The sequence below is a fragment of the Anopheles funestus genome, chromosome 3RL, assembly GCF_943734845.2.
Source record: "Anopheles funestus chromosome 3RL, idAnoFuneDA-416_04, whole genome shotgun sequence".
NCBI classification, from domain to species: Eukaryota; Metazoa; Arthropoda; class Insecta; order Diptera; family Culicidae; genus Anopheles; species Anopheles funestus.
In genome coordinates this window covers 9306862-9329253 of record NC_064599.1, presented here as the reverse complement: position 1 = coordinate 9329253, position 22392 = coordinate 9306862, and the positions used below count along the sequence as shown (strand labels likewise).

Sequence of the window (22392 nt, the reverse complement as noted above, 5' to 3'; positions counted from 1 at the left end):
CTGGTCGGTTGACTTCGAGCCTTGGGTCTTGGGTGTATGCAAATAATGGAAGAAACACTTCACCGCCCGTGGTACGTCTCCTTCCAGCAAGACACGGTGTGATGGACCAGACGACTTTCATCATCATTCTTCGACGACGACACCTTATGTGGGCTGGCACGTGCGAATAGGGGCGCCATCTTGTCACACCGGGACGACCGGCAAGGTGGAACCGAACCCCAACAAAAAAAACCCACACGAACCGGAGCATGCAAAAGAAAGGCGTCCCATGAAACGCCACGAACAAGAGAACCAGTGTATGGACAGCTTTTCCTTTCCAGCGGCACCAAACGACGCAACAAACTTTTGCTCTAACCACCAAAGAATGCTGCACGGAGCATTAATGCAAATTTCTGATCGTACTTCTCCGCTCGGGTGGACATACTCCTTACAAAACAACCCGCTCGTCGTGCCTACTGTCTATTGTGCCGCGAAAGGAATGTGCTTTCCATCCGTTACGGGATTTAATTTCTTCTGCCATAACCTCCTTCCTCCCCGGGGGAGGGAAAAACCTCCTTTCCACCCTCTCTCCTATGGACCACGCACGATAACATCACTCGGAGTTAGGCAGGCGTGAAGATATCCCCCAACGGGACCGAAAGTCGAAATCGGAATAATGTGTACTGCTTCGAGACATTTGTCACGGGCATCGAACAATACAACACCATGTCGATTCCCGATTGGCTGTTCGGGTGCAATGGGGTACGCCCAGCCCAGCGTCCCGTGTCCTGGCGAATGATTTTATCATCCTTTGTATTCACCGATCGGTGAAAAACACCTGCAAAATATCGATCGGAATTTTCCCCGGACGCGCGATGATGTGTTGAATTTTTGATTCGCTTCTTGGTGGCATAAGGTTCTCTCCATCGGTTAACATCCGGTGTCAAACGGTTGTGTCTCGAAGGTTTTTCGACTTGCATCGATTTGGGATTCATGAAAATCCTGACTGTATGTGTTCTGATACAAGCGTACAATCATACACCACCATTTTACTCGGGTGTATATTCCACTGGTCGCGCTTGACATTGCTATTGTTTGCTGGAAGGCATTATTTATGGGTGAGATTGGGAAGAACCGAAAGCGCGATACGATTGAATCGTGAAGCTGTACCATATACGGGGAAGACATGGTACACAAACAAAATATTTCATACCAAGGATTCGGTTTTTTGTTTTCCACATAATTCTCTGTTATGTTGGAAATGTTTTTTTTTTAAATTGTTTCAAAATATGCAAGGTTAGCCACGTACGGGTCACAAACTTGTAAAAGCATTATTATTCCAACACTCTGACAGAATGCTTCTCTTACCAATCAAAACTGTTTGCATTCAAATTCAGCAATATTGACACACGAAGTTAAGCGTCACGCTCCGTATCCAAAAATTCCTAAGGTCACGGCAATGGTCTTCGAAAGAGAGAGAAAGAACTTCAAATGTTCGCGTAACTAGTTAAACAAGCAGCACGAAAAGGCACGAACCCGAAACCGGCCAAGTAAAAGTCATGCCGTGTACTGTTCGAGGCCGGTGAAGGTACGGGGTGTACACTAGCCGGCACAAAATAACGCGACAAAGTTAAACAGTCAAGGACGGACCACGGCACTGGACCGGCAGGTCTAAAGTCAACTTTCAACTAACCAACATTTCTCAGCAGCAATACAAGTGAGAAGGTTTGGATCAAGCGAAGGTACCATTCAATGGCTTCCAGTACGAGATGCAGACAATTGCAGAAACTGCTACTTGCAAAGTGAAAGAAACCCGATCGGATTAAGAACTTGCCGTTGGATTGCAAGCCAAATGGGGTACGGTGAGATACCTGGAATAAAGCAGGAGAGTTGATTGTTGTTGACTTATAGCTTTGGGCGTAATTTAGACTCCATCTGACCCCTGGTTGATCAAACCATTTTAGCTCGAGGTTTCATTCCAAGTTCTCTCCGGAAGTACACCATAGCTACAAGGCCCTTTTTTATAAAGAAACAACAAGGATTGTCTTCATCACAAAAGTTCTACTGTATGGTTTCAATACACCCGGTCCGTCTATCATGAATTGACCGGTTGTGCAAAAGGTGAATTGTTTCGAAAATAGTTCTGCGTCCCAAACAAGTCCCCAACAAAGCGAGCAGAGCTGGAAGAAGACGTAATACCACAACATGAGCCGCGTTCAATACTCCACCATCCACTAGGGACCATTCGGGATATCGTCATGCTACCGGCATCGGCACATAACACAGGAGTTTTCCACCGTCTTTTGCAATGTTCATCAACTTTTCTTCGTACACGTTCCGTTTTCAGCGTCCTGATGGACGTTCTTGCAAGCAGGAGAACATCTTGTACAGGTAGAAAGCATCTGACTTCATCAGACCTTTTTGGATGTGGAAAGACGAGCTGTAGTACGGTAAAGAAATCGATGCCAAACACTAATCACGAACGGAGAAAAATCATGACCACCCTTCTCCTCTGTCCGATTCGTTTTTTTCTTTTATTTTACTCTACCAGCAAGATATAAAGCTTTCGTAGTGTTATTTATGTAGAAGCAAAAAAATATAAATCCCCACAATGACGAACAGTGTAAGAGCGGGCGCGGAGTCACCAGCTGTGGCAGTCGAAGAAGAGTGGTTAGAAAGAAGAAAAAAATCAATTTCAATAACTAGATCTACGCTGCTCAGTGAAGTGATGGTAGTATCTGCAGTACCCGGCAGCAACAACAGCAATCGGGTGACACGTTCCAGGGAATGGACACCGGCATACAAATGTACACCAGACGAACGAACGACGTCTACACCAGAGGTCGCCTTTCATTTTTAATAGCAAGTATCTGCATAAACGATCCGCACCACAACCACCGGCGGCACCAGCTGCCGCTGTGATGACAACCTGACGACAATGGCCACTGTAAAGCATACATACGGTGAAGCGTGTACGTGAGGGAGTTGTAGAAAAGATGAGCCCTGCTGCAATCCGTCACTTCTTGGGGGAGGAGAGAGGAGACTTGTATTGCAAATGAAATAGGCAGCTGGATAGCAGCTGCTTTGTACGCTCGTTGAACTCTCGTGTGCAAGAGTTGACCAAGCTGCCAACAGTCGACCGTAAAGCAATGCAAAAGGATCATCACCAGTGGATCTGAAACTATTTTTTTTGTGGTAAAAAAGACACAATACGTCCGATATGCAATACCATTTGCAAAGGCCATAAAGCGAATGTTATAACCGTAATACACACAGCCCAGAGACGATGAAACAGGAAGTGATACACTTTCCGACACGGGAAGCCCTAGTTATCTGACATAGAATACATAAAAGTCAAAGGGAAAATATGCTTTTCATTTCGACTGATAGTCATCACCGGTATGTGAATCTTCTCGCATGTAAACGTAGATTGTTCCCATTTGCCTGGGAAGCTGCTTCACGAGTATAAATCCTGCCCAAGCTATCTATTCATTCCGGGGGGTAAACCTTTTTATCTGCGTTCAGGTGAGTATTAGGAGGTAGAACTCATACGAACGGAGGACTTCATGTCGAGGATAAATGTGTACGATGACCACTGACTATCTCGCCCGGTAAGGATTACAACAGGAATGGCTTCAGCGAATGCTGCAAAAAAAAGCACTCCGGGTGAAAAAAGGAAATTACATCCACAGCCTCAACCTATTGATTCTAACGCTCACATTTCATTCATCATGAGTTGGTGAGAACATTTTTCTTCCGCTTTTAGATTTTTTTTTCTTTCTCAAAGCCTTTCAATTTACATACAAGCAGTACAGAAATACATCCGTACGTTGATAGCGGATCGCAACCAGCAAAGTCAATATCGTTTTGTTAAAGGTGATGTGAGTGAAGGACTTCAACGATCGACCTTGTAGACACTCATCGGTGATGCCATAATTTAATAGACTCCGATCCAAACCAACATCATTTAGATTGGCTACCGATGAAGAACACTTGAATAATGCGTGAGGTTAGAATGTAAACAGCAAAAAAAAATGCATCACTTCACGCGGGGGGGAATTAATGCCGGCATACAAATGAGCCCGTGGCCCACGTGCGTTTACAAACACGATTACACCCTCCCTCCGCCACCCCCAGAAAGACAATAGCGCCTGGCAAGTGAGGTTAATTGAGGTTACTTTTTCTCAGCCACTTGTTTCTCTTTTTCTCTTCTTTTCTCTCTCTCCCTTTCGCAGTAAGTGCTTCATGCTCTAGCTTCCGAACAAACCAATATCGCCAGGTTAATTTACCATCACCCGCCCTCCCGAGAGACCGTCCGAAAAAAGGGGTAAAAAAATTGGTTTAACGACCGTAACGAATAGGCGATAATGTTGAGCTTTTTAGCTGTTTTTACTACTATTTGTTGGTGCAACACAACACCCCCCGGAGAGAGGTAAAAAGCAAATGTTAAACATTATAGCGCGCGCGCGCGTCAAACCTTAAACAGTGCGCCATAAAGCGACACAATTTCGTTTCCCTTGTGGCTGGTGGTGCAACGCGTTATCCACGTCCCGATAGGACGATGCACAATGGAAATGAAACACAGTTTGCAATTGTGTCGTAACAGGTTCTTTTTTTTTACCGCACGAGATTAATTCCAATCAGGTGACGGGTAAAGACATCTTCACTATGGGCAAAGTCACGTACATCACAACGACCAGCGCACCATGTGGCTGACGGTACTTCAATTATTCATGGAACCACCTACGCTTTTCTGATACAGTAGTGCAGGTCCCCGCAAGGGTCCCGCTTCTACTACCTACGGACGCTAGAGCAGGTAGCAGGCCGCCTGGTGTCAGTAATGTACGCGCTATTTTTAGTCAACCCTGAACCTTGGGGACGTGGGAGAAGAGAGAGACAGAGGGAAAGAGAGAGAGAGAGACCACGGCAAGTATGTAAATTGGTCCGAATAGCTGGAACGACCCTCGGACACGAAGTCTTTGGCGGCTAGCGGTACTGCTCCGTTCGATTCGATTTGTAATCATCGCATCCGTGTATCGAACGGTACACACCACATGGTTTACGTAGGTCGCCAAAGGGGGGGGTGTACATCCAGACACACCACTAACCCCGATTGAACTGGGCCGCAACAGGGTGCGCAAACATATGCGACGGAATGTCCAGGAACATCCAAAAAGGCGAGAACGGATGTGAAACATACCGGCGAGTATAGTCCATCTGGCGGAAGGTGTCACGGCTACGTGTGTGGGATTCATCACACACTCGCGGCGGCAGTATGTCCACAAGTACAAAACAGAAAGTGCGAATAGAAATGCGAGAACTTGAGACATGACGTTTCTATTGCGGATTTTAATAGATTTTTCATGATGAAAAGCATTGTACATTGATTATTTATTCAAACACGGGACTTTCGACAAAAGCTGGAATTGACGAATTGCGCAACGATTAATTGGGGATGGTGTCATCTAACTCCCAGATCCCTTACAACTTACGGACATAAAATATCCCAGAAGTTCTTGCGTAGTTTCGAAGTTATGTTTCATTTCCTGGAACGATTTCTCGCTACTTTCAAGATCATTCCTTTCTCACTCACCGGGTTGCGTGTCACAATTCAAGGTCGGCAACGCATCAACCACTAAAAGATAAAAGCTGGAGCAACAGTTTTTAAGTTTCAGGCAACAAAAAAAAAAGAAACAGTTGGGAACCCCCGTACAAATAGTGTGCAGGCGTGGCGTACAATCGTGACGTGGTGAGTAAAGATAAAGCAAGCACCAACTGTACTGAGATTGTTTGATAATGCTGGTATGCTACACAGAATCATCACTGTTAGCACATCAAAATTGCACACAATTATAGCTTCACAAAAGATGTAATCATCACACCGTTTTGGTCTGAATACAACCGGTCTACTCATGCACGTCAAACACTCCATTACAAAACCGTGTGACCTTTCACGGCCTCATCGTGCCGATCGAAGGCTCAAAACGATAGCAGCAAATGTGACAAACGATTTGATCTATGACTATCAGTACCAATTGAAGGATGAAACTTCAATACATCCAATATTCCGGTAAAGATAAGGCTTGCGCTCTACTCACAGTAAATAACGATGATTCAACATACAAAATTACACGCCACATGGGCACCTTTTTTTTGGGGGGGTGGCCATCCAAATCCGAGGATGCAATAAAGTGTGACCGGGAAACTTCTATCGCAGTACGGAAAATTCGATTGATAACTTCGCCTGTCAACCGAAACCGATACCCAATCGTAGTACGTGGTGACTTGCGTCTCTCCCATCCCATCGAAAATGAAATCGTTTCAGCAACTAGTGCCGGTAACCGACAAACATTATTTTTGGCGAAGGCATATAGTTTGCTAATTAACTTTTGCTGCTGTGTTTCTGAGTAGGGTGCACTGGAAGGATCGAGTTGAATCGCCTGTTGAACTAACTGGGCACGGGTAGGGAGAGAAAAGTTAGCCAAATCTGTCAGTAGCAGAGATACGAACTAACTTTCGTCCCCAAATCACCCATCAACGACACACTAGGCGAGGAAAAAATCGATGCAAAAACGCTGCATGAAAGGCTAATGAGGGAAACTTTTCCTTCTTTTTTTTCTATCCATATAATACGATAGAAGTTTGTGAGAGCGAAAGTTACCGTTTGACGTTGGAAAGAAAAATATTTCCACAGTTTCTTCAAGTGCCTATTTTAGGTTGTTGTTTTTTTTACCAAGTGTCAAAAAGTTTTGAATGTTTTTTCTTTGTATTACAAGCACAAATGCACTAGAGTTAGATAAGTACGACAGTCGAGGCACACGGCAATTTCTTCTACCAAAAAACGGTCTCCCCCACCCCAAAAAAACAGACTTCCTTCTAGACCAACGAAAAACCTGTCGATTATCGTCTTTTTATAACCTGCACTTCTCCTTATCGATAGCACAACGAGTGTTATGGAACATAATCGATTAAACAATTAATAATACCTCCCTCTTGTGTTTGGCGGAACAGGGTGGATCGTTGGAGAACTGCCAATACTTCAGCGTGAACCGTTTTTCCCTTAGAAAGGGGGACGGTAACGCAACGACAACATGTCGATAGCAAAAATTACAACAAAAGCAGAAAAAAGGAACGTTTCTACGTCACACAACGAAGGAAAGTCATCGGACATTCCCTAGAGGAAGGATTTGGTTGCAGAATGGACTGAAAATTAAAATATGTCATGCCGAGAAGTGGTCGTTTGCTTTCCCTCCACCTAGGTAGTCCATCATATTGTCCTGGGTATCATTAATTTACACACAAAGTGATTCAATTTCTTCTTCCTTTTGGATAGCCCATTTCATTACGGTGAAGCGGGAAAGAGCATTAATTTTCCACCTCATTGATGTACGTGCGAGCGAGTAAGGTGACGAAAACAAAAAAATTAATGGTTAGTCATGTACAACAAGGGGACCCGACAATGGTAAACAGGTTGTACGGGAGGACCAGAGATAACGAAACACACCAAAACTAACAACATATCACACCCGATAATTAACAACATAAAGGGGTACACCGGTTGTGTCTGGGCGGACCAAGTGCGGTACACGAAACGTCTGTGGTAATAAAATATTTATCGATGTTCACGAACGCGCCCTTTCGGTTATTGACTTAAATCATGCTTCACGTACGCTATTTGTCCATTTCTAGCCGTTTGTTCACACGGAAAGCCATCGTGTCGGTGAGATTTATGCACTAGCACGATCTTGGTTGGCTTCTGTTTTCTTCCCCTCACGTATCCTTTTCCACGCTTTTGCCAGATTTTCCCCATAGAAGGAATGTAGAATTTGTTTCTTTTGTCACGTAAAAATTTACCCTAAAGCCAACCGAAACGTCACTGGTAGTGGTGTGGCGCTTCTGTGACGAGTGTACAACAAAAAATTAACCGGAAAAGCGTCCACCACAAGTCACACTTGGAACGTGGGAAAACTTCATCACTTCCGCTACCAAGCGTCTCCATCGTCACACACAGATGGAGAATGATTAGGCAACTAACACTTTTTGACTAGGGAAATACGCAAAAAGGAAACGTAACTATTGCACGGCACGATCAGATTATCCAACACAGAAGGATACATTTCTTTTTCTATTGTTTTCTGTTTTTTTTTATTAAAAATAAGGCTTCACATTGTTTTTTTTTTAATTCTTCCAAATTCCATTATTTCTTCTTTTCCAGTTCACAGTCACTTTGCGGACAAACTAGCAAAAACTATTTGAAAACAAATATTGATACCCTTACATTAAGGATTCGTTTCAATTGTGGTGTTCACCTTTTGTTTAATGAACTTCGATTTTTCGCACGTAAACTTCTTCTCGCACAAAACCGTGCCGATAATCGTAGAAACAACACACGTTGATACAACACTGACGACTGCGAACAGATCTCCCGTCAGATTCGAACCGATTTATCGACACATGCATACACATACACACACACGCAGTACAAACGACGACGTTCCAGCGCGGTAGCAGAGCTCCGTACGGTGCGAAACCTCCTCAAAGACTAAAAATAAAGTGCGTGCCTATCGGCTGCCGGACGCGCTCGTCGAAATGATGCTGACACGATCAGTTTCGGTGATGGGGAGGGAGAGGGGAATGCATTGCGCGTGTAGGTTTGTGTGTATGCCGATTGCGTGTTCGCGCGTTGCTGGAGGGAATCCCGTGTATTCACGCGTGTATGTCGAGAGCTTTCGGAGAGAACGCGTGAGTGTCGGGAGAGCGCTTTTTTTTCTCGTGCGCCGAGCGAAACAGCATGGCGCCACGTGAGAGTGCTAAGTAACGCACGAGCGCACAGAGTTTCGTGTTGTTTTCCACGTATCAAGCTCACGGTGAGATGCTCTCCTAGACAACATTTCTGTCTCTTGCCTCAAACGTGCAGAGCTTCGGAGCCGCTGTGTCTCACTAACACAGTCTTATGGCAGGATTTTCCACCGATTATTACAAATTTCTTCACCATTAACCTGCTGGAGTGTCCTGTCGAGCTGATGTACATGGTTCTCCAGGTATCGGATAAACTTTTCGAGACTCATACCCCTCGACGGCGACGGTTTTTCCTGCTTCAGGTTACAACAATTTCAAAAACGGAAAGGAAAATCTCACAATCCCCACACCACCTGTTTCACGAGCCGTAAAAAAAAGAAACACTAGACAAAAAGTGCGCTAACCTGTGAGATGTTGATGTACCTGCGCTCGTGTTAATCCTCAAAAAACACCACAACACTCTTCTTACACGCTACCAAGATCGATCGCTTACAAATTGATCGATAGTGTTGAGATCCTGCACCTGCACAAACCACGCGTTCTACACTAAACGAGACAATACGTGGTACTAAATTGAGCTTCCGACCTTCTTTTTAAAAAACCGGAGACTACTCTTCGTGTTCCTCGTTGTCGTTTTCATACACTCAGCAAATCAAGTGTTGCCGACGACCTGTGCCGCGCCAAACTGTCGTCGAAATCCTACCACCAACACACACGCACATTATCCTTCGTCGAAGCTTCCACTACCACAGTCACGCGAACGTGCACAACAAAAACCTTTGCCAGGGATCCTTACTGCTTGGACGGGGGCTCCAAGTAAATGGGAGGTAGGTGTGCAAGAAGATGGTAGCACCCCAAACCGTTTGAGACGGGAAAAGCTTTCCCTTCGGAAAGTTGCCCACAAATCGACTACCATCTGACGTACTGTACGGCTGCGCACTCCCACCACCGTCCAGGACGAACGTAAAGAGGGAGCGAAAAGAGCGGAAGGCACACTCAACACTCAAGACAAATCAACGACAAAGAGAAAGAAATCATTCCCTTTGGAAAAAGCTGCTGATGGACGATGTTTGAAGTCTTGGGGAGCTACTTTGGAGAAAAATCCGTCCTGGGAAAGCCTTTTCGCACACGTGAAAGCTTTCAATAAAAAGGATATGGAGCTTTTAGCACAAGGAGGAAAAGCCTTTTCGAACGTGGTGCTTTTTTATTTCTGCTCCATCGTCACTAGCCGGGAACCATGTGTTTCAGTCGATTGTTGGAATTCTTGGACGAACCGTGTTGGGGTTTTTTTTTTTGTTTAAATAAATGATTAATATTTTAATACAACGTTACCCAATCTTTGACTATTTGAATAAAAAAGTTACGAAAATAACTGTGTCAAATATGAATGACAAATAAGAAAGAAAAGGAGTGCGACATTATTATAGATCTCAATTGGAAAGGTTGGTCTTAAGTTCTGAAGCAACTGTGAAGGTCACAAAAAACCTTTATAATTAATAACCAGAGTATTATGAGTTCATATAGAGAGAGGAGAAACCACAAATAAATACAAAGTGCTCAAAACATTAAGGCAAGCAGTATTGGTAGCATCTGCTCGAGAGACTGCTTTTTAGTTCTTCAAATGACCATAGTAGCAGTCCCCGAGTCGTCACACTTCATTTCAGTGTGTTTCTAGGCACCGGTCTAATGTGTGTCCTGCCAGGAAAGTTCCGCACCGCTGCCAAAATACAGCCACAGAGCAAAGGACGAAGCGAGCTGGTATTGCAAACTTTGCTAATATGTCTCCAGAGCTCACTGGTGGTATTAATTTTATTAGTTCCAGTATCGTTACGTCCAACGCAAACGATGGACACTATATGAACGTAATTTCCTTCGATACAGTCCATGAAAATATGTCCCATGGGAAGTCACAGGTTTGAAATTCTGTATCTCTCTTCCCAAAAAACCAAACAACATATCACATTTTAACAGAACGGTATGTAAAATTGCGAATATGATTAAAAAAGAACTTCCATCGCTTACACAGCTATACTTCGTATCTATTTGGGTGGTGATAGGTTAATCATATTTAAAAGCAAATAACATAAATTTTATAATTACCCATTCCTTTATGTTCCAGTATTGATCATCCTTACCTGTAAAAATAATAAAATGAATTAGCAAGGTCGGCAAATATAGAGTTAAACAAATTATATTAAATTTATGTTAATTAATTAATTTATGTAAATGAAATATTTTTATGCAAATTAACATCAAATGTATGTAAAGCTGATAATCAAAAGCAATTGTTTCGTGAGCATGTTTATACATAAAAAGCTTGTCTAGTTTTCTGTGCAAATATTGCTCGTTCATTAGCGTATTGGGTTGCAAATGATGAGCGATATCGATATTATTCCCCACCCATTCCATTGGTTGACCTCGTCGTCAACCCCCATTGAAAAACCATCTGATCGAACGTAGCTAATTCCGATCATGCTTCACATGCTGCACCGTCGCCAAAGTGGGAACCGCAAGGAATGGCGCCACCAGCCGAGACAACTTATCCGAAAGCTTAGCAAACGGTCACCGGCGGTCAGCGTGTGGCGGTATTAATGGTTGCGGTTAGGGTAGATAATGATGTCATCCGGAAGCTTACCGCGGCCCTGCATGCCGAGATATGCAGCAAGCAGCACTGAACTGATGCACGCCGCCCGGTAATGGATTTCGATGGACGCAGCCAACAAGACGACGATGCGTCCTAGGCATGACGACGGCAATGGCGCGCTGTGCGTCCCGTGATAATGTGTACAACGCATTGCACAATGCTGATTGATATGCATAACGCGGTCGATGCCGGGCCGGCCATTCTGCTCCGCCGTGTACCACACGCCTCGACACGACCGTGTAGTCGCCTCGGGAGAATTTTGCGACGCTAAAACTTCTTGGACGTGTTTGGGGGCACAGATTGTGGACATGGCGTCAATCACCGCTTGCCGTCAGGTTCGTGGCTCATGTCTGACCTCAACTCATCACACACGCACCACCGGAGGCCGGCTCGGTGGAAGGAACCAACCCATGACCATCGTTGAGTAAAACGTCCAAGGCGTGTTAAGAATCACGTCATGGGATCGGCCTTTATAACATGGTGTAATTATGCAGTGGGAAAGATTGCTTTACAGCTCACTAATGGACGTCAGGATGAGAGCCTTTTTTATATCTTCGTGGTTATTTTCCCTTTCCGTCAAAACAAATGAGGAAAAATAATTTCCAAATCAGAAACGAGCTATTATAGCATTAGAAGCATACTACAAACGAAGCCTTTCCATAGAGCAGGAGTCTCCAAACTACGGCCCGCGAGGCCCTCCCAAGATATCCCGAGATTGGCCCTCAGCTGTGGCTATTCCACTCCATGCGGCCCGCCATCTAAAAAGTTTGGAGGCCCCTGCCATAGAACAATAAGTACGTATTTTGCTCTTCACACCACAGGCCCTCGTCCAGCATATTTCAGGAACCAAAACAAAACATTATAAAATCTCGCCTTACGAATCAACAATACATTGTAACTGCTTCCTCTGGACTGTTGAAACAGGGATGGCCAGTAAATCTCTATGGACAATCGAAACAGTTGAGCAAACGAACATGTGTCCATAAATTATGATGTGCAAATAAACACTACAAAACCAAAACCGCACTCATCCATCAATTCGTGCTGGTCGATCGTGCAGCTAGAAATTTAACTCGGTGGAAATAAAGCCGCGTAGAAGCGTTTAAGCTGTTTGCAACCAAAGGCAGTAAACGATAACAAGTGCACTACTACACCACTTCCCCTTCTCGGAAGCAGAGGATGCACGTGTTAGATGAAGATCCTGTTCGTACCACTCTCTACAACGGTGGAAACCTCCAGACAAACGATGCAATCGTTGTGATGGAATTATGGGAAAATAAATAACCGGATAGAGCTAGCTTTAAATGTCATCCACGCCTCGCAGCAAACACGGAGGTTAGTTAGCTTATCCATAAATCGTTACAACAAACTTCAAGCTATTATAGCTATAAAGGGAATAGAGAAGTGGGGGACAAAAAATCATCGCTCATCGCTCACGAACATATAACAACATCAACAATTAGACGAAATCAACATGAGGAATAGAAGGATAAGCTTATGTGACAAACTTCCTGGCAAAAGTTTTCGCTGTTCGTTACCTGCCTAAACTGCGCTTTCCACACCGCACAGCCATTTCACACAGTGGTATTTCTTCCCGACCAAAATAAAAAAAATGACAGCCAAACACGCAAGCTATCAACTTTGATAATGTTTCATGTAGACATTAAAAACGCATACTTCAAAGGGCCAATGTAAGCGTTTGGTGTGTCTGTGTAAGGGTACCAAGGAAGGGAGCTTAAAAAATAAGGGAGCAAAACCCTAAGCAAGGATAAATTAGATCAAATTAGGCAGGAGAAAGGAAACCACTCATGCCGCCATCAAAAATTAACCTTCATTTTCTTCAAAAAACCGGGCGCGCTTCACCTTTTCCGAAGGTGTGTAATAATCACAACTGTCCACCGCGCCCGGGATCAGGTTGCGCGAGGGATCACCACAGTGTCGGTGCCCACAGCACCACGTACTTGGATCGTGTTGAAAAGATTTCACAACCCATGTTCCGACGCTAATTAACATTCCCGTTCGCTTCACGCCGGTAATCAGTGCCACAACACGATTGTGTTGGTGGACTCATCGTTGACTGGCAGGGCACCAAATTGTTGTGGTGTGCGTGCTTTGCCCTCGTTGCCTTTATCCTGTCAGTGCTACCACCAGCAATCGGAGCCCATGGATTTTGAAGGAAAGTATAGGCGAAATGGTAACCAAACCATTAGTAAGGAGTAATTTAAAGCCCCGCTAGATTACCAGACCCAGAGCCCATGGTCCGTCCAACGTTGCGTTGATGATTGTTTATCCCATGCCCAACCCATCCCGAAAAGCGACGTGATCTTGCGAATAGGTTAATTTGTTTCGACACTGCTGGAACGTATTTTTTGTACAGCGCGAGCTGCATTTACAAAGTGAGCATACTAAACAGCTGCTGCTCAAGATTGCCAATATGCCAACCTTAAATCGTGCTTCTTTTCCACAAGTACGTGAGTTACTAGTCAAACACTGAAGTATTCCAGGGCCATCCTTGCCAGGGCCACTAGTCAGAAAACCACAATTAATCCATCAACCATTCACCGTTGACTAACAATCAGCGAACCGATCCGTCAAACGATTCTCCAAAAAGGAAACGAGAGCTCCTCCAGTGTGAATCACATAATGCTTCTTTTCCACACTGTAAACGTTCGGTACAAGGGACGGGAAAGCATTGTTTCTATCGTTCGAACCGCCGACCAATGCGGTGGAATGGCACACGAGCAAAGTTTAGCGCCCATCTATTCACTAAACCTGCCGCCTCATCAGCAGGAATGACGATGACAATATTTATCGTCACCCGACATGAAACATCAATAATCCTATCCCTTTCAATGCGCGGCTTCAACAATCTGCCTGTCAACACGAACCACGACCGTACCCGCAGGGGTGTGCGGCAAACTTTGGGGAAAAAGGGATGAGAACCGTACGGCTAGACCATCGATGCGTAGGCTGCATCAAGGATTTGCTCCATCGTTACAAGCGGTGGCATTTACTGCGGCCTCTACAACACACTGGAGTGCCCATGTTTGGCGAAATGGTACGTAGAACGTCCATTTTCTAGTCCTCCCCACACATGGGTCGAGGTTTATTGGGTAATCCATTTATTGGGAAAGTGCCTATTCCAGTTGGAGCAATGGACACTTCACGGTATGAAAATGACAGCGATGATGATAGGGTGTACTGGATCATACTGAATGGAGCACTCTGGACCACACCAGAACGCTTGAAGCAACAGAGAGCACATGTGTGTGAAATCGTTCTGCCCTCCAGTCAACGAAATGTGTGAGAGTTTAATTAGTCTACATCAACTGCACCGGAAATAGAAAAATGACGATGTGTCCCTACGCAGTGGAGTTGGTAAAATCGACATCAACGACATCACAGAAAAATTGCGTAGTACTCCCTCCAGCAAACTAGTCCTGGGTCCAGAGTCCTAATACCCTGAGCACTTCCTCCAGCATTTTGAGAACACTCAATCCGGAATGATAATACGCAAGCACACGGCCATCACTACCACAGGAAGTCGTCAGCATTCGCACCTCGCACACCAAATGTGTGCACACCTTTATTGCATTATGCCCTGGTGCTAATGGTCGATAGGATCTCCTCCAAACCGTACAAAAACCCGTTCGGATGGTCAATTTTGGAAAACGGAATGCGTGACTTGTAGAGTGTATTGCTCCTCACTTCTCACACTTCCCTGTGGCAAAAAATTCCAATACACACAATAGCCCAACCATTTGCGGCGTAAAAAGTTATGTATCGTTCCCATCCGCATCATTATGATGTACGCTGGATGCGTTTTCTTCGCACGATAGCTACGCAATAACGCAAGCAACAAATGGATGACCGCGTACGCAAATGCAAATTGTCGACCGGCAAAGTGGATGAGTTAGTTTTCGTGACCGATGGACGGGATTCCGGACCGTACGATGACGCTTGATGAGGCAAGCAAGAACCCATATCCGTATGGACACGCTCGCAACGCCATGTGGGGCCACATACAATGGAGCGATTAAAAGTGGTCAAATAAAAGATGACAATGAAAGTGATCATGTGCAGTTGGAGAACACACATCACGTCGCTGTTTTGTAATGCCTTGGCTGGAACTCCAGACGGGCTAGTTTAAAAATATTGCTCCTTCCCTGTGTACGTACGAGCTTTCGCAGGAAGCACACAGTTATGGTATGGTTGGGTCGTTAGCGCCATTGGTTCGTGATCAATAATTTCATTCACTGTGAGCTTGATTTATCATTCAAACGGATGCATATCGTTGAGTTTAACGTTATATCATCATCGTAACGCTAAAGGCAAACAGCTAAATGTTAATTATACTAAAGCCTACATGTGGAATGGGCAGTTCTTTCTTATTTTCCTCCACTTAACCACCTCTACTCAAACTATGTGCAACGTTTGATTTTCAATATCAATCAGTAATGTTTGCTTGTCCATGCTCTATTACTGCCCACTACTCTATTCCACAAATTTCTTTTCCAAACGATAGTACTAAGCTCCTCCATTGGATATTCATGGGAAACAACATTAAAAATAACATAACACATTGCAGAGAAACCATCAGAATAGTTAAGACGCGTAATATACATACCATGGCTATAGCTCTTTAAAAGCACCCTACGAGGACTATCACAATCCTTGAAGAATACACTTCTACGCACCACAATCTCTCTACAGGAGCAAAAGTTTTATATCCACCTTATTTCTCATTCACAACCACGCACACACTGAAATGTGTACATTCATGCAACACAACAAGAAGACTTGGAATAAAAACACATCAAAAATGAAGGTACAGCCAGAACAAACAGCTTTAGTGTGAACAGGAGGAGAGAGAATAAGAACTGAACTGGAAATGTCAGATCAACCGAACTAAACAAAGCCTCCGGAATAGCCGGCCGGTTGGATTGTGTAGAAACATGGATGTACAATGAAGCAAAGCGAAAAACTTCCACACAGTAACGCAGTAACACACACACACACATCTACACCGAGATCGATGTTAAATCCCCGGGATAAAAGATGCAATGGAAAGTATCACAACGTGTTTGAAGCACTCTAATCGCGGTGTTGAGTGAGGAAAGCCGGAACACACCGGCATGACTGCTAGAGTGTTTTTTCTTTCCCAAACCTCCCAACCTGGCAGCGCAAACGAAACAGCGCACACCCGGAGGCTTGAAGCGGGCGCACTACTGGGAGAGACATACTTTTGCCATTTTCCCCCAACCATGGCGGTGCCGTACAATGGGCATTCGCTTCACACTGTACCCCTGCTGCGATATGGCGGTAACGTCGGACTCCATTACTCCATTTTGGATCTACTCCATCGCTACTCCACCAATGCTGACGTGCTGTGTGCGAGTGGTTCTATCGTGTTTTCCTCCTCACACAGCCACCCACACACACACACATACATACACTCATGATCATATTAGCGATTGTTTTGGATGATGTACGAGATGTGAGGTTAGGTTCAATTGCGTGCTTCACTTCACGACGCTGAGGAGCCTACACTGTTTGGTACATGTAAGCGCACCCTAAGGCACCGTCATCGATACATCATACGATCTAGTCGCAGCCCCCGGCGGGAACGGTCTGATGATGACGTCCGGCAGACGCGCACCTACAAACCGACAAATGAGATAAATGTAATCATCAACCACAACTCGTAACCAGTAAGTACCGAGCGCTTTTCGCAGCTTGCTCCACGGCTCTAGTCTCGAAGGGCCACAAATAAACGACGCAATATCGACATTCGTCCATTAGCGAGATATCTGTGGCGCATTACTCACAGTAATATAAAAAGGTAATAAGACGATTGTTACCCTTTCTACCGCGGAGGGGTCAACATCAGTTGGTATTCAGCGTATCGCTTCCCTCACTGTATCAATCGTCAATAACCGGCAGTTGATTGATTGGACACCAAGTCGTAGTTGCAGCTATCCACAGCATACAGAAGATTCCAACGGACGCTTCAAAAGGTGGCCATTAATTATCAGATTAACTGAGGGATAGTACCTCCATTCAGAGACTCGATTCCAGCACACGCTGGACGCAATCAAAATGGCACGGAAGGTCATGACATGCATAGATAAATGTACCCATATCCTACTCTAATCATTACATTAATACCCAACATCTACCTGGGCTTTACACAGCATCGTTCTACAGCATCGCATCTTATCGCCGTGAGGTTCCAATTCGCGAATACCACCCACCCACCCAAAAACCACACAAACAAGGGTGGAGCAGGTGGAAAGGGAGAGGTAGATAATTACAAACTAGGCAAGTAGCAAATGAAACTAAAACACTGAACCCCAAGAGTGTGCAAAATATTTACATTAGACAAATACCAATCAGCTCCACCTTCTTCTCTTTTCCACCTCCCCAAAAAAAAAAATGGCCGCCTATCTCCACAAAACTCACCCAACATCGGGCAATGCTGTGAGGCAAAGTACTTCTTCGAAGCAAAGGAGAAAATAAAGAACAAACCGCTCGGTATAGAACTGCTAGTGAGTAAAAGATAAATACGGATTTTTTTTTCGTACCCATCATATCACAGTTGGAGGCGCAAGATAAGAGATTCCTACTGGTGAAATAAAAAGTTGCTCCATATCGACATTAACCTGCCGGAAGCTGTTCGCTTTTACGGTCAGCTACACTTGTTTTGATGTGAAGTGAACAAATGAGTACATGAAATTCTTTTTACAGCCCTCTAAGCAAGATGATTGAAATAATACAACAGCACATTAGCCAGAGCTACGTCAGCAAACAGTAAATGAACGACTAAAACAATGGGAAACAGTGGAAATTTTAACATATTTTAACAATTTAATGTAGCTAATAGTAGATAATTGGTGAGAAAATTCATTCATTCTGTGCTAATTCTAGCTTTTGTGGTGCACGAAGAATAGCTGATAAAAGACTGATAAAACATTACTCTTTACGGTATAATTCAAATCTTAACAAATGAATGTCTGACTATTGCATTAAAACTATCAAACTCTGCATTAGGACAGTAACACACGGACGTATGATTGAATGCAATTTAACATCCGATACATCTCCAAAAACCACTGCCAACCGAACGCATCACAAATGAATGAATCTAAAAATATGCACCATCAAATGTGCAACCAGCACCGAAAATAGTTACCCGCCGAACCGCACTCATTGTGGTCGCGTGATTGAAGAGGTTATTTTCATCGACTGAAATCAAGCAACGAAAAATGAAGCCGCTTGCATACGGCACTCGATTGTGTACGGACGATGGGCACAATTTAAGATCCAAGTTTTGCCAAGAATCTTGTGACAACTTTCACTCTTTTTGTAGAATTTAGCATCACCTTGAATGTAGCCGACTGGCGGAAATGTGGAAAACGCGGCGAGTCTTCGCTGTTGCGTCGTATAACATTGAACGGAAGCGACTAATTTAAACCCTATCTGTACTTATATTACATTGAACGCTCTTGTTTTGTGTTAATACATTGTATTTTAACTTTCTTTCCACCTCAAACCGCAGTGCTGGTGCAGTTCACCAGCAAATGTTTTAAAAATAGTCAACAATTCATGTTCACCTACATTTTTGGCTACGCCTATCGCAATCTCCGCCTAAAAATACGATCCCTTTAGCTCAAATCAACCGTACCGGTGAGCCGGTGCAGCTACTAATTTATTCTCCCATGGAATTTAAGTGGGATGTGGTTTTTTTAATGAATTATTTGTGTCACAAGTCGCTTTCGTAGAACGTACAACAAATGCCTATCACGCTTTAAATGTCCATGTCCAACATACGTTGGCATCTTTTGCAACTAAAAGATATTAAAGATCTAGTAAGAATACAGATTCTTTTGGGGTGTTTTTGTACGTTTCGGTTGGGTACATGGATGTGTTTACCATGAGCTAATCGTCGACTCCGATAACGCACGTAACAGTGATAAATCCTTAGGAAAATTGATGCCAACAACTTCTCATATCCTATGAAAACACACTTCTCACCCTTCGTCCCAAAATGACACGTCTGCTCTTTATATCTCTTAGACCTAACCTCCCTCTCCCGTATGGACGAGCAAAGGATAATTGTGTCCTGCAACGCTAGCGCAACATTGAGAGGAATAATATTGTTTGAGGCGATTCATCATTTTGGATAATTTCGATTACCACAAGTGACAACAAATTAGATCTCGGTAGATTGCAATCTAGGAATGGAACAGTAGAAGAGCGATGACAGCAAAGGCCAGCAACAGACGGTAACCATCCGGAGCGTGCGACAAACGGTTAGAGGCTTCACGATAAAGATGGCAGGTGTGCTTGACCGCAAAGCTTCTTGTGGCAAAATAATTACAAATAGCTTTCGACTATTTATAACACCCGTCTCGTTTTTTGGGGTTGAAGCACATTGGATCGTCCCAACGTCATGCGACATTAGAGCATCACTAGAGAACAGACTAGCGAAAGTGGCTGCCGGAAGACAAGCATCGGATGATGTAGACTGTGATAGCAAATTGTTTCTCCAACGAAACCGGTAAGCCTTCAATGTAGACAACGGTGTAATAACGTTGAAGAGCACCTAGAGTGGATTCTGTACAGCTTCTGAGCCGAAGTAACACTATTTCCCTGCTCACAGGCAATGTTCACCTTCACTTGGGTATATGCGAAAGTACTGCCTTATTGAAAAGATGTTTTTGTGATGCGAAATGCATACATTTAGGCGATACATCTAAGAATAGTGTATGATGAATAAAAAATTATTTTAAAATTGTTCCTTTTTGTGTGGAGTGGGCGAAAAGATTAGTTATCAGTTTTAGTAAGACTGTCATCAGGACTTCGACAAACAGACACGCTTGTGTGAATAGGTTTTATGTGCTCTAAAAACCACTAACCATCAGAGCATACTAGCAATTGCCAATTTGGTTATCGATCTTCTGTTCAGCCTCTAACTTCTCCATTTGTAGTCCCGCAAGTGCTTAGCATCCCTCTTATCATTTAACGGCTTGGAGTGGCTCTAGCCATACCATAGCGCTGGACCAGAATTCCGACACCCTGTGTCACTCTTTCCACACATATCAAGCGAACCAAGCGGACTGAAATGGACCACATAGTTGCGTACCACGCATAGCTTCCAGGGCATTGCTGATGAGAAATTCGTATCTTCACATACCATCGATAGCTACCTACCGCACACCACTACCGACACTGTAATTTCATTCTAATGTCAAACCCTTCTGTTCTTCCCATATTGTGTTTACGCTATCCAGCTCCCTGCATCTCAGCTATAGCATTTACGAATTTTGTTCAATGTATTCCAAAGTACGCCTGTGTGGAGCAGTGTTTTTGGTGGAGATGCCCGCGTTAGCTTATGATATACACCGTTCAAACGATCCTGCAAGTCTGGTACGTTCACAAAGCCCGCCACCAGCACGACAAACCGACCGAAGGTGGTGATTATGGTAATAACCCGTTTGTTAGCAACCTGGGTAAGGGTCAAGGGCTGTGAAGGCCCTTCGATTGTTGGTGATTTTCATCAAACGGCCAACAAACCAACGCACCCTTCCTCCGTTTTGGTGGGTGGTATAAATTATCGATAGTTCAAAGCAATTCATCGCACAAAAAGCGGTAGAAATTATATGCAAAATTCAGGATACATGGTGGCGTTTGTGGAAAAGGATACACATTAGCGCTTTGTGCGAAGGGACGAAACGTAAATATAAATACTGCTTAGCGATGCAACGGTTTGTGCAACAAATCAACGCCACCATAAACGTGCTGCTAAGTGCATTAACGGGTACGAATGCTAGTGATTTATGGTGAGTCTCTGGACCATGGTTGAATTCACACCGAGATTCCGCGGATATTGTTGATTGCAAATAATTACCACGTGTGGTTGAGAGGGAGCATTTCAATGCATTATATTTTCCGAAAATTATTACTTTTCGATCATTTAAACCTTGCTGACAATTGAAATTAGAATGGAAAATTCGATAATCTTTCTTTCCCCCAGATCAAGAGATTTCCGGAAATTAGGCATCGTGCCTAAATCATATTTGTTAAACACTACCTATTGAATTAATAGTACACTTTAACAAACATTAGTAAATAGTTCGTACTGTTGCACACGACCCAAACTGGGCAAAATAAATTTCAAATACTTAATCACACTAGGCATGCAAATAAATGAAGCTGCCTCAGGCACTTGTCAGTCCCGCCCGTGAGGCAGCAAAATGCAACTGACGGAAAACCCGCCGAAGATAACACCGTACCGTATCCGACTTGTGGATGTCGTTTTCAAATTACTCACTTAAAAATTCATTCGTGACTATTGCCATCAAAATTCGTCGAGGTATTGTTGACTCCAGGAGTAGTTGGAACAGTGTATGGCACGCAAAGCGAAAAACGGACAAAATCATCACATAATTCTTGGTGAAGAATTCCACATTCTACAGTACGAAGGCAACCCGCCGTCGGGATGCACTGTATCACCAGCTGACGACAAAAGCTCTGTATCAAGGATTTGGTCAAGCACCGTGCAAAAGGAGTGTGCTGCAAAAAGGTTTGCCGGGAACGGGTTACAGAACCGATTCGCTCACAGTGCCATGCGGAAGGACGTAGAAAGCAGCAACTAGAAGTACCTTCATAATCCTGCATCATGCACTGACACCTGGTTTTGTTCTTTTCCTTTTTCTCGCAGAACTGGTGAACTATTCTTTTCACCCCGTGTGTGAATAGCTTAGCGTGAATGTAGTTGACTCACACTTCCTGCCAGGCAGAACCCCTTGAGCCATCGTACAGCGAGGTACTTTCGAGTGCTATAATTGTTGCCTTCACTCAAAACCAACCGACCCCGGGTCCAAATTGCAAGCACCAAGCTCAGGCTTACGGAGACTGCGAGGATTATAAAGTAGTAAAAATAAAGCATTTCACTCGCGTGACAGTCG

At 44.1% G+C, this 22392-nt stretch overlaps 2 protein-coding genes across 13 annotated transcripts in view; both read right to left on the bottom strand.

Moving 5' to 3' along the window:
- The window catches only part of LOC125768625 (neurocalcin homolog), a 116898-nt gene that overhangs the window by 69117 nt on the left and 25389 nt on the right, over positions 1-22392 (bottom strand). The gene's annotated exons all lie outside the window — the stretch shown is intronic.
- LOC125768624 (neuronal calcium sensor 2) overlaps positions 1-22392 on the bottom strand; it is a 96421-nt gene that overhangs the window by 51240 nt on the left and 22789 nt on the right. Inside the window, exon 1 of one of the 8 annotated variants that reach the window (XM_049436567.1) lies at positions 9183-9593. The exons of 1 other annotated variant lie outside the window; for it this stretch is intronic. The gene's annotated coding sequence lies outside the window, so the exon portion shown is untranslated. Of the gene's footprint in view, positions 1-8257; positions 9103-9182; positions 9594-22392 lie in introns of those variants that run through there. 6 more of the 8 variants (XM_049436569.1, XM_049436565.1, XM_049436566.1 and 3 more) reach the window with 6 other exon arrangements.